Genomic DNA, 13318 nt, shown 5'->3' with positions numbered 1-13318 from the left:
CCCACGCAGGGTAGTGAGAGCTACTTAACTGGGCTGCTGTCTCTAAAGAAGAAGAAGACAGGATTGGATTAAATGAGAGAGGGAGCCTCCCTTCCCAGTGGTGGAAAGGCACCTTGAAGCCACGAGGTCCCATCATGCTTTGTGGCTCTGTAATCAGCAAGAGAGAACATGGAGCAGGTCTGGACCTTGAAGAGTTCAATGGCATCTGCAAACTACCTCCAAACAAGAAGAATGACATGCTTAACTCAGGCACTGCTTTTACTGTATCAGGTTCAAAGGACTTTTAAAGGAGGCCTGCGCCTTCATGGGTTTAGGAAAATTGGGTTCTCGGGAGCAGCGGGTTCTATTCTTGGCTCTGCTGCTTGGTATTTTAGTGGACCTGGTGTGCCATAGGAAGGGTTTGACAATCTCTTGGAGTCTACTGTTCTTGAAATTTAAGGAGAGAGCAAGGAAGCAGAGATGCAGAGACACTCATAGCATTTCTGGTTTTTTAAGTCTTTTAAGGAATAACTCAATGCATTTTTGTTTGCGGCTGGGGGGAGGTACCAACAGAGTGCATGAGGAAGGCATTTGCTGCTCTCTTCGTGGCCCTGTTGCAGTGGTGCCTTATTTACCATTAATTGCCCACAAATGCAGTTTACTTCATAATGTCCTTCTGACAACCAAATCTGAAGGACACGGGGGCAATAAGCACAAGGGTACCGTGATCAGTCACAGGTAGGTGGGCCAGAGTTTGGGCTAACGCATGCTTTGGTCCTGGCTTGAAGCCTTAGAGTCTAAGGCAGCGTCGGCAAACTTTCTGTAAAGAGCCAGATAGTAAATATTTTACACTGGTGGGCCAGACAGCTCCGTAGCAACCGCTCAGCTCTGGGGTTGTTGAATGAAAGCAGCCACAGACAGTACGTAAAAGAACAGGTGTGCCTGTGTGCCAATACAACTGTATTTCTAAAACCAGGCAGAGGGGGACTTCCTGGTGGCGCAGTGGTTAAGAATCCGCCTGCCACTGCAGGGGACATGGGTTCGATCCCTGGTCCGGGAAGATCCCACATGCTGAGGAGCAACTAAGCCTGCGAGCCACAACTACTGAGCCCGCATGCTGCAACAATGGAAGCCTGTGCGCTAGAGCTCATGCTCCACAAGAGAAGCCACCGCAATGAGAAGCCTGCGCACCACAATGAAGAGTAGCCACCTCTCGCTAAAACTAGAGAAAGCCCGTGCAGCAACGAAGACCCAACGCAGCCAAAAATAAAAAAGAATAAAAAATAAAATCAGGCAGAGGGCAGATGGTTTGCTTAGCCATGGTCCAAGGGATCAAAAAGGTGAAATCTTTATCTTCAGTACACCTACAAGTCAGATCTACAAGTCTTTTTGATAAAAGCAGCTGCAAAGCTGCTGTGGATAGGATGCAGGGAGGTCCTGTGTTTGGACCATGATCATTTGCTTACTGGTTGTTACAAAGATTTTAACTTCAAATCTAGGGATTTGAATTCGGGCCCCATCACTTCCTAATTCTGTGACCTGGGCAAAGTTGTTAACTACCGTATGGCTCAATTTCATCACCCCAAGATGGGGAGAATGATCCTTAAAATTCAGAGTTGTGGAAGAGGTTTCATGGGAGAACATTGGGAAGGCACTTAGCATGATGCCTGGTACTTTAGTCTAGATTCCACCAATGTTGACTCTGTAGTCTTTGGCTTAGAAAATAGGTCTTCCCCTTTCCACTGAATACATGAATTGATGTGTATCAAAATGGACATGAGACAACCAGTACTTGTAACTTTTGGCCTTTTGCATCTAGGACATCTATGTTGAGTCACTCCATCAATTCGTGATGATAAACACTGTCCATAGGAGAAATGGCCCTAAAGAAAAGAAGTGTGTCCAGAATATCACCCTTAAAATAAATTAAAATCTTAAAAAAGAATGTTTGGGAGTTAGGCTTGATGTAACTGCTCTATACAGACAATTGAAATATGGAAGAAATGGAATGGACCCCCTTACCCATACCACCCCCTTGGCCAAATGGAGACATTTATTTATTATTTATTTATTTATTTATTTATGGCTGTGCCATGCGGCTGCGAGATCTTAGTTCCTCAGCCAGGGATCGAACCTGGGCCCCGTGCAGTGGAAGAGCAGAGTCCTAACCACTGGACCGTCAGGGAATGCCCAATAGAGACTTTTACTACAGATGGTTCTCCTCCTTAAGGAGTGTGTTGCCCAAAAGAAATGAGTACTATTGACAATTTTAAGAGGAAGTCTCTCCTTTTGTCGCTTCTGAGATGGATCTAATAAAAGCATGGAGACGCTAAGAGAAATTCAGAACTCGGAGTCTTGGGACTTCCCTGGTGGTCCAGTGGGTAAGACTCCGTGCTCCCAATGCAGGGGGCCTGGGTTCGATCCCTGGTCAGGGAACTAGATCCCACATGCATGCAGCAACTAAGAAATCTGTATGCTGCAACTAAGAAGCCCGCATGCTGCAACAACAAAAAGATCCCGCCTACCGCAAAGAAGATCCTGTGTGTTGCAACTAACACCTGGCGCAGCCAAAATAAATAAAAACAAAAATCTTAAAAAAAAAAGGTGAGTCAGGCATCCACCGTCTGACTCACCTGCATTAAGGTGATGTTTTCAAACAGCGAACCAGAAGCATATGGAACAAGCTTTTGGGATAAGACCAGGATGCAACACAGCAGGGGCGGGGCACAGGAATCAGGCTCAGGGACCACAGAACTGCCCCCCATCCCCCACACCATGAGCCCCAGGTAATCGATTCCTTCACCTCTTGTGACCAGGAACACAGGTGAATGCCGCCCTCCGAAAGTGTGCTGATGACACAGAGCCGACCCAGATGAGGGAGGAGATGCTTTGTCAGATGAGAGAACTGGTGAGGGTAACAGAAAAAAGGGAGGAGGGAAAAAAAGGGAAATGTTGTCTAGTACACCAAAACTTCCTAGAAGGCTGAAACATAATCTTAAACCTCAAGCAAAATATTTAGATTGACTTTATTGATGACTTACCCAAATATGCCTTGTTCAGTCATTCATTTGACACATTTATTCAGTGTTACTAGGTGTCTAGCTCTGGTCTAAGCACCAGAGGTTACTAGGTGTTACTAGGTGTCTAGCTCTGGTCTATGCAGTGATAAACAAGACGGGCAACCTTTGCCCTCTTTTTTTTTTCGGCTGCGCCGCGCAGCTTGCAGGGTCTTAGTTCCCCTACCAGGGACTGAACCCGGGCCCTCAGCAGCGATCTTTGCCCTCGTGAGCTTACATTCTGGTGGGCTCAGGTTGCATCATCCTGGGCAGACCATTTTCTATGAGCAGGATCCTGATTCCTCCAAGTTTCTGCTCTTTGAAGTTAGGTCATAGAATCTTCTGACCCATTGCTCCAATATGGCAACTGCAGAGTACATGGAAAGGCAGGTGGATGCTGAAGAGAATTAATTAAAGGGATGATCTATGGCTTTTTGTACGAAGACCAGCCAGGTCAGAATAACTTACGTAGATTCTTGGGACATTCCTATAATTTAAGCATCACATCATGGGGCATTTTATTGTGTTTTTTTGTTTGTTTGTTTGTTTGTTTTGCGGTACGCGGGCCTCTCACTGCTGTGGCCTCTCCCGCCGCGGAGCACGGCCTCTCCCGCGGCAGGCCCAGCGACCATGGCCCACGGGCCCAGCCGCCCCACGGCATGCGGGATCCTCCCGAACCGGGGCATGAACCCGCGTCCCCTGCATTGGCAGGTGGACCCCCAACCACTACGCCACCAGGGAAGCCCTCATGGGCCATTTTAAAAGGCCAGTTTTAATTTAATTTAATTTTTCCTCACGCAAACATCAGGATGTCTTGTGCTTAAACAAGCCCCTGCCACTGCTGTGTTAAACACCACCATAATTTACTTGTTAGAATCAGGAATAATAATGAGTTTGTTTGAGTGGTAACAAAAGCCTGGACGAACTGACTCTTTTCTAATCTCTTTTTTTTGGCGGTACATGGGCCTCTTACTGTTGTGGCCTCTCCCGTTGCGGAGCACAGGCTCCGGACGTGCAGGCTCAGCGGCCATGGCTCACGGGCCCAGCCGCTCCGTGGCATGTGGGATCCTACCGGACTGGGGCACGAACCCGTATCCCCTAGCATCAGCAGGTGGACTCCCAACCACTACGCCACCAGGGAAGCCCCCAAACTGACTCTTTAACATGTGTTTAAGGGACCAGGCCAGGAGGCTGAGAGAAGTAACAAAAGACATTTGGGAGTGAAGGGGGCACTTGGAGGGAGGCTGGGTGGCTTAAATGACTTCAAGGTTGGGGGAGGTATCTTGTCAGAATCTGAGCGTTTCCATGTCCTTAGAAATCATCTCACTGTCTTCATTTGACAGACGGGAAAATCAGTCCAGAGAGCTTAAGTGAAAAGGCTACAGAGTTTGTAATGGCAGAACTTGGTACAGAACCCAGGTCTCCTGATTTTTGCCCAACGCTTATTCCATAGTTGACCTGTCCATTACAATCATCCATTGTACTTCATATAATGCAATTGGGATAACCAATTTCCAGAATATTGGGCTATTTTTAGGGTCTCCAGAGAATGCGAGAATTAATATATACTTCGGGGCATAGAACATGGTTCATGAATTCAAAATTTACTTAGTGAAAAAGGAATAAATTTATCTGTCTTTTAATTTTTGGCCCTGGTCAGTGGTTCTCAGCTGGGGAGAGTTGTCCCCCAGGGGACATTTGGTTGTGACAACTTGGGGGGGGGGTCATGTTCATGGGATCTTGCGGGTAGAGGCTGGCTATACTGCTAGACAGAAACATCTTACAGTGCACAGGACAGTCCCATGATCCGGCCCCAAATGTCAGTCGTGCTGATGTAGAGAAACCCTGCGCTAGAGGCACAGGAACCAAAACGGGAGCTCAGATTGGAATCTGGACCCTGGTGGAGATGCTAAGCGGGCTGAAGAATTTGCCAGCAAAGGTATTGTTTCAAAAGGTAAGCATCTTTGGGCTCTTAAATCCATCACTTTCCCCATCCCGTTTATAATCCGGATGGTATTCGGGGCATTTGGGGCTGCTATCTCTTGCCCTCGCTCCTACTTCCCACCGCCAACATTTAAACACAACCTGCTCACTCCTGCCACGGCACAAGGCTCATCGCACCCCTAGATCCTCCAACGGGGGTTACCCCAGGGTGGGCAGCTTCCCCTCCTCGTTCTGCCAGGCACTAGCTGAGCCCCTTGAGTGGGTCTCACTTCATTTTTCTGGCTTCAGTTTCCTTCCCTGTAAAAAGAGAATATGCCCACCTCCTCGGTTTGTTGAAGGGCATCCCTTCACGCTACTACTCCCACCACGAAGGCCCCTGAGCGCTCACCACGGAGCCCGCCCTGTTTCCAGTTTTATGAATCTTCTTCGGTCTCTGAGGTAGGAACTGTGAATCCCCACTCTAAAGATGGGGAAACTGAGTCTAGCCAGGGACCTGGAGTGCGGTCTCACAGCTGTGAAGGAAGGTGCCGGTCTGGAAGGCGGGTGTCTTCTCCCTGTGACCCCGCTTCCCCGCCAGGCGAGGCTCTCACAGATGAGCAGGACCCAAGCCAGGGTCTGAGGAGCCCAAGGTAGGTGCGGCCTCCGCAGCGCAACACCAGTCCTCAGGCGCATGCGCGAGCGCCAGTGCGCCGGGGCCTTTGGGAGGCTGGCCAAGTGTCCCAGGCTCTGCTCTGACGCCCGCTCGGTTGTCAGGGCAACCGGGGCGTGGCGGGCCGAGAACTTGAAGGCCTAGGCTTCCTTTGTTCGTTCACAGCCTTTTACCTCAACTTGGTGACGCTTCTCCGAGTTGTTCTTTGTTGTCCCTTCGTTCATTTACTTTCCGATTGGACAGAAGCTGATTTTCTATCCCCATGACCATTAAATGACAACCACGGGCGGGCGGATCCCGGCCCAGATCGGGTGCTGGTGGGGACCACTTTGAAGATCTCCCTGTGTCCGGTTCACACCCACGTGCCATTTTTTTCTTAACTCTTTTGCTTTCGTGTACTCTATAATTTATTACCGATATCTATAATTCATCTGACTTCTCCGGCCATACCCTGCGAAGGCCAAATCACGAATCTGAATTTTGTGGAGATGACTCATTGGTGACTAATTCTATTAGGAAAGCATTCTCTGCAAAGGAATTCGCAGCAGGATTTCTTTAAATAGAAAACTTCCTCAGTGCACTCAAAACGATTCACTTTATATAAAATTCATTTAAATACAAGATCCCACCCCCCTTTTTCTGCATATAGATATAAACTGCTGTGTATGGCTGTTCATGTTGTGCCTGACTGAGACGCTGGAAAGGGGCTGAAATCCAGCCTAGGCTGTGTTCCTCAAGTTGAAGGACAGTGCATCTTATTCTAATTCTGTTAGAATGGATGCCTTTTTCATGGAAACTTTGCATGAAGTTTGCATCCGCGCCAGCTACCTTCCTGCACATAATAATTTTACCGTAATTAGTTGCATGGCTTTTAGCTTTATGGAATGTTTATAACAAGCTTTTATAGTATGTCATTCCATTTCATTCATGCCACAGACTTTGTGTGGACTCAAGTCTTTGATTAAAATTAAACAGGGCAAATAAGGTCATGTAGGATTGGGTATTGTAAGGTCGGATCTTAACAAACGGCACCGTGAAACAGAGGAAAGCTTCAAGTGAGCTTTATTAGGGAGCGCTCCCGGGCGAGGTTCACTGGTCCGAGAGAAAGGGGCCGGAGAAGTCGCACCCGGGCGAGGGTTGGGCAAGATTTTATAGGGGAAGAAGGGAAAGGGCTGTGGCGAATCTGGGAGGGCGCAGGGTATTCCTTATTTGGTGGTCTTTTCGGGTATCGTGGCAATATCTGGTGCCGGTTGCATCAGTCTTGGGACCGTTAGTCCCGCCCCTCGAAAGGCGGGAAGGCTGGGCCGGGTGGAAAGTCTCCAGGTCAGTTCCTGGAACTGGGTGGTCCGGAAAGTCTCCAGGTCAGTTTCTGGAGCTGGGTGGTCCGGAGAGTTTCGGTCTGATGCAACCTGTGAATCTGATTGCGTTCCCCTGCCTCGGGCCAGTTGGCCTTACAGGTATTAATTCTTTTCTGTGCTCCATCATGTCATCCAGAAACCCAGATTCCTTCCATCTTGTTGCTTCTCCAGCTCCTAGGGTCTGTCCTCAGATACACAGTAGGAGCTGCCTTGCCTCTATATCCAAGTTCCCAGCAGAAGGGGGAGGAGGAAGTCTAAGGCGAGTAGTTTTGTGTTTAAGGAGATGACCTCCAAATTGCTCTGATGTTTGCTTGAATCCCATTGGGATTCAACGTAGTCACACGGCCACACCTGGCAGCAAGGGTTCCTGGGAAATGTAGTTTCTAGCTGGGGGCCATCTATACCCCTACAATTCAGGAGGTTGTATTACTTAACGGAATAAAGAGAGATTGGATGCTGGGGATTTTTTTTTTTTTTTAAGTTGTGAACCTCTTGACGGTAAGGACTGGCTCATCAAATTTTTTGAATAAATAAGCAGACACATGGTAAATGTTTTGTTTTTGGTTGATGAAGAAGGGTCCTGTTATATTTGATAAGCAGCATTGCATAGTAGAGAAGCAGGGATTCCAATCCTCCCTGTGCCTCTTACTGACTGTATGACCTTGACCAAATTTTATCATTTCCTAGCCTCAGTTATTCTAAGTGTATAAAGTATCCTTTATAATATCCTTTATAATAAACCAGTAATAGTAACTAAACTGTTTTCCTTGAGTTATGTGAGCTGATCTAGCAAATTATTGAACCCAGGGAGGGGATCCTGCGAGCCCCTGATGTATAGATGGTTGGTCATAAGTACAGGAGGCCCAGGATTTGTGATTGGCATATGAGGTGGAACTGAGCCCTTAACTTTTGGCATCTGGCATGAACCCTGAGTAGTTAGTGTCAGAACTGAATTGAATTGTTGGACACCCAGCTGGTGTCCAGAGAGTTGGAAAATAGGTTATTGGTGTGGAAAAAATACACTTGGTGTCAAAAGCGTAGGTAAAAACGTCTCAGCAGTTACCTTATTTGGAAATACGGTCTCTGTAGATACAATCACGTTAAGAAGAGGTCATTAAGGGGGCTCTATTCCAATATGACTGGTGTCCTTATAAGAAGAGAGCACTGCAGAGAGAAACAGAAGAAGGCCACATGAAGACAGAGGCAGAGATTGAAATGTTGTTATCACAGGCCAAGGAAGCATGGCCATGCCAACACCTTGATTTTGGACTCTTGGCCACCAGAACTATGAGAGAATAAATGGTGTCTTAAGCGACCCAGTTTGTGGCAGTTTCTTAGAGCAGCCCTAGGAAACTAATACAATAGCAGAGCAAGGGAATGAAAGTACCTGGGTCCCGAGTGATCAAACAGAGAGCAGCTGCTATGCACAACAGGACCACTTACCTGAGGACAGTTACCTGAATAAGGTTCATACTTCTGCATTCTTTATACCGGTATGTTTTTGGGTGTCTGTTATAGCAACTTAGTTCTTTTTTACCCTGTTAATGATCTTGACAACACGGAACACTGAAGTTTCTTTCTTCCAGAAGCTGCTCTTTCACTTTCCTCCTCCTTCCTTTTTTTCTCATTCCATCTGTTTTAGAAAGCTAACTTTTTCCTCTCTTGGAATATCCCTTGTTTACTACTCTAGTTTTGTGACTGACTGCTTTTGAGTGTTGCTTTCGAGGGAGAATTGTAGAAGTTGTGAGAGATGTATGTGACAAACTTGGCATTCTGTAACACCAACCAGATTACCAGTTTTTTTTTTTTTTGGAAGGTTTTGGAGAAAACAGCATGAATCAACCAAATTATTTGTAAGTAAAATTAGAGTAGTTTCAAGCTGTCACTTTTCTCTGCCCTACACACATTATTTGAATAAGTTGGCAGGAGAATGGTGTTTGAGTTTGTGTTAGGGAATCATGGGGATACAAACCTGGGTTTAAATTAGTGAAATTTAAAGGGGAAAATACTTTAATTCTTAGAGACAGTGTAGTGTAGTCATCAAGAGGGCAGACTCTGGTGCTGGGCTGTCTGGTTGAAGCCTTATCTCAACCATTTCCTGACTGTTAGACCTTGGGAGAACACCTTAATTTCTGTGCCTCATTTTCCTCATCTGTTAAATGGGGATTGTCCTAGTTTGGGTCCCCTTGAGACAAGGACTTGGGATCAGGTTGTATATTTGGAAGGCATCAAAGAAAAATTGCACTGGACAGTGTTAAACAAGCAAGGAAGATTTCATTCAAGACTATGGAAACAGGAGAGAGAGACTGACCTCAACTCCTAATACAGCAGGGGCAGCTGGGAGGTTATAACCAATGGGTAGGGTGGGGGAATCAGTGGATGGACAGTTACTAAGAGGAACTTGGTTATGTGTCAAGTGTGGGGAGATTCTTGCTCAACTGGGCTCAGAAGGACAAGAACAAGGGCTGGCCAGAGAGAGCTCAGAGGAGCCCAACTAAGGTTTGGCCAAAGAGAGGGGTCCTTGTCAGAAGTGACCCCAGGGAGCATGAGTGAGGAGAATATGACCAACAAGGGGGAAAAGCCAAGATAAGGTGTGTTATTGCGGTCACTGCTGTGGGCCACAGGGTAGAGATTCCTCCTAATAATGTCTGTTTGAAAGCTGGAGGCAGGAACACTTATCCACTGGATCAGGTTCTCCATCGGTTGAAGGTCAAAACCTGAAGCCTGTCTTTTTAAACTTTTTATTTTGAAATGATTTTATTTTGTTTAATTTTTAAAAATTTATTTATTTTTATTTTTGGCTGCGTTGGGTCTTTGTTGCTGTGTGAGGGCTTTCTCTAGTTGGGGCGGATGGGGGCTACTCTTCGTTGTGGTGCGCGGGCTTCTCATTGCAGTGGCTTGTCTTGTTGCGGAGCATGGGCTCTAGGCACGCGGTCTTCAAGTAGTTGTGGCACGTGGGCTCGGTAGTTGTGGCGCACGGGCCTAGTTGCTGCGCGGCATGTGGGATCTTCCTGGACCAGGGCTGAAACCCGTGTCCCCTGCATTGGCAGGTGGATTCTTAACCACTACGCCACCAGGGAAGCCCTGAAATGAGTTTTGATTTACAGGAAAGTTACCAGGAGAGTACAGAGAGTTCTTATATACTTAACTCTGCTTCCCCGAAGGTTAACATCTTATATAACCAGAGATTTATCAAAAGAAAGAAATCAACATTAATAGAATACTGTTAAATCAGCTACAGCCTTTCTTAGGAATTCACCAGGTTTTCCACTAGTGAAAGCTTTATCTGGACCAGGAACCCATCCAGGACAGCACATTTCATTTAGTGTCACATCTCCTTTGTCTCTCCCAGTCTGTGACAGTTCCTCAGTCTTTCCTTATCTTTCATGATCTTAACATTTTTGAAGCATTCTGGCCACGTATTTTGTAGAATATCCCTCCTGATGTTTCCTCAGAATGAGGTTATGCATTTATTTTATTTTATTTTACAAGTGCTTGTAGAAATAGGATTATAGTTCTACACCCAGAAAATCAGTTAAAAACGTTATGGTAGAGAATGGCCATCACCAAAAATATCTACAAATAATAAATGCTGGAGAGGATGTGGAGAAAAGGGAGCCCTCTTGCACTGTGGGTGAGGATGTAAATTGGTGCAGCCACTATGGAGAAGAGTATGGACGTTCCTTAAAAAACGAAAACTAGGGGCTTCCGTGGTGGGCCAGTGGTTAAGACTCCACACTTCCACTGCAGGAGGCACGAGTGCGATCCCTGGTTGGGGAACTAAGATCCTGTGGGCAGCCAAAAACCAAAAAAACAACCCCCCCCCCAAACCTAGAGTTACCATATGATCCAGCAATCCCACTCTTGGGCATATACCCAGAAAAGATGAAAACTCTAATTTGAAAAGATACATGCACCCCAATGTTCATAGTAGCATTATTTACAATAGCCAAGACATGGAAGCAACCTAAATGTCCATCCACAGAAGAATGGATAAAGAAGATGTGGTATATATACATAATGGAATACTACTCAGCCCCAAAAAGAAGGAAATAATGCCATTTGCAGCAACATGGGTGGAACTAGAGATTATCATACTAAGTGAAGTAAGTCAGACAGAGAAAGACAAATGTCATAGAACATCACTTATATGTGAAATCTAAAAAAATGATACAAATGAACTTAATTATAAAACAGAAACAGATTCACAGGCAAAGAAAACAAACTTAAGTTACCAAAGGGGAAGGCTGGGGGAAGGAGGGATAAATTAAGAGTTTTGGATTAACATATACATGCTACTATATGTAAAATAGATAAACAACAAGGACCTACTGTATAGCGCAGGGAACTATATTCAATATCTTGTAATAACCTATAATGGAAAAGAATCTGAAAAAGAATATATAAATATATATACCTATATATATTTATATCTGAATAGCTTTGCTGTACACCTGAAAGTAATACAACATTGTAAATCAACTATACTTCAATTAAAAAAAACACTGTGGTAAAATAGGTATAGCATAAAATTTACCATTTTAACCATTTTAAGTGCTCAGTTTAGTGGCATTAAATACACGCACATTGGGAGTTCCCTGGCCATCTAGTGGTTCGGATTTGCTGCTTTCACTGCTGTGGCCCGCGTTCAATCCCTGATCGGGGAACTGAGATCCTGCAAGACTTCAGCAGGGCTGAAAAACAACAAACAAACAAACAAACAGAAACCCCTCTGAAAACAACAACAAAAAACCCCACTCACATTGTTGTGCAGGCGTCCTCACCATCCATCTCCAGAGCTCTTTTCATCATCAAACTGAAACTCTGTCCCCGGTAAATACTAACTGCCCATTCCCCTCTGCTACAACCTCTGGCAACCATCATCTACTTTTTGTCTCTATGGATTTGACTGTTCTAGGTATGAGGTTACACATTGCTGGCAGGAATTCATAGAAGTGATGTTGTATTGTCTTTGTTTTAAGGCTGTTTGGACTGCAGTAACAAAACACCATAGATGGGGTGGCTTAAGCAACAAACAGTTCTTTCTTACAGTTCTGGAGGCTGGGAAGACCAAGAACAAGGGATGGGCAGATTTGCCATCTGGTGAGGGCTTCCTGGTTCATAAACGGCATCTTCTTGCTGTGTCTCCACATAGCACAAGGGTTGAGGGAATGATCTGGGGTCTGTTTTATAAGGGCATTAATTCCATTCATGAAGGCTCCATCCTCATGACCTAATCACCTCCCGAAGGCCCCACCTCTTTTTTTTTTAAAAAAAAACAAACATTTATTTATTTTTGGCTGTGTTGGGTCTTCGTTGCTGCGTGTGGGCTTTCTCTAGGTGCAGCCAGCGGGGGCTACTCTTCGTTGCGGTGCACGGGCTTCTCATTGTGGAGCACAGACTCTAGGCGCATGGGCTTCAGTAGTGTCACGCCGGCTGAGTAGTTGTGGCTCGTGGGCTCTAGAGCACAGTCTCAGTAGTTGTGGCGCGTGGGCTTAGTTGCTTTGCAGCACGTGGGATCTTCCCAGACCAGGGCTCGAACCCGTGTGCCCTGAATTGGCAGGCGGATTCTTAACCACTGAGCCACCAGGGAAGCCCAAAGCTCCACCTCTTAATACCATTCCATGGGCACTTAGACTCTTAACATATGAAATTTGGAAGGACACAGACTTTAAGTTTATGGCAGTCCTTTTGATTATATCCTGTTAGGGAACATGTGATGTGGTATGTTGATGTTAACCGTGACAAGCTGCACCCCAGGGGTCTTCAACCCCACACTTTCCTCCAGCCTGCAGGGTTGGAGAAGTCTGGATTAAGTGAAAAGATGTGTGGCATAGTCTTGAGATGGGACACAGTCAGCAAGAGGTCACGTGAAGCTGGCAGGAACTGTGCCTTGAGGCTGAAAGCAGAAGGGGCTGAAAGAAAGGGACATGTAGCACTAGAGGGTCTACTGCAGAAAGGATGACAAAACAGCCCATCAGCTCCCAAGAGTATGCTCAAGAGTAAATAGATTAATATGGTACTTGGTACATAGCAAGCTCAACAAGGGTGTTAGCTGGGCTTCCCTGGTGGCGCAGTGGTTGGGAGTCCGCCTGCCGATGCCGGGGATGCGGGTTCGTGCCGCGGAGCGGCTGGGCCCGTGAGCCGTGGCCGCTGAGCCTGCGCGTCCGGAGCCTGTGCTCTGCGGCGGGAGAGGCCGCGACGGGTGAGAGGCCCGTACAGCCAAAAAAAGCAAAAAACAAAAAAACAAACAAGGGTGTTAGCTACTACTACAAGATGCCAACTCTGGGGCAGTATCTGTCCGAGACTGTCAAACTGTGGACTCCACCAGC

At 46.3% G+C, this 13318-nt stretch overlaps 1 long non-coding RNA gene across 1 annotated transcript in view; it reads left to right on the top strand.

Moving 5' to 3' along the window:
• The first annotated feature begins 6899 nt into the window (after nt 1-6899).
• LOC137222382 (uncharacterized) overlaps nt 6900-13318 on the top strand; it is a 53748-nt gene continuing 47329 nt past the window's right edge. The window contains exon 1 of the long non-coding RNA XR_010942426.1: nt 6900-7085. This is a non-coding gene — a long non-coding RNA (uncharacterized lncRNA). The remainder of the gene's footprint in view (nt 7086-13318) is intronic.

The sequence above is a fragment of the Pseudorca crassidens genome, chromosome 3 (assembly GCF_039906515.1).
Source record: "Pseudorca crassidens isolate mPseCra1 chromosome 3, mPseCra1.hap1, whole genome shotgun sequence".
NCBI classification, from domain to species: Eukaryota; Metazoa; Chordata; class Mammalia; order Artiodactyla; family Delphinidae; genus Pseudorca; species Pseudorca crassidens.
Note: the sequence above shows the minus strand (reverse complement) of the source record. Positions and strands in the feature narration are given on the sequence as shown.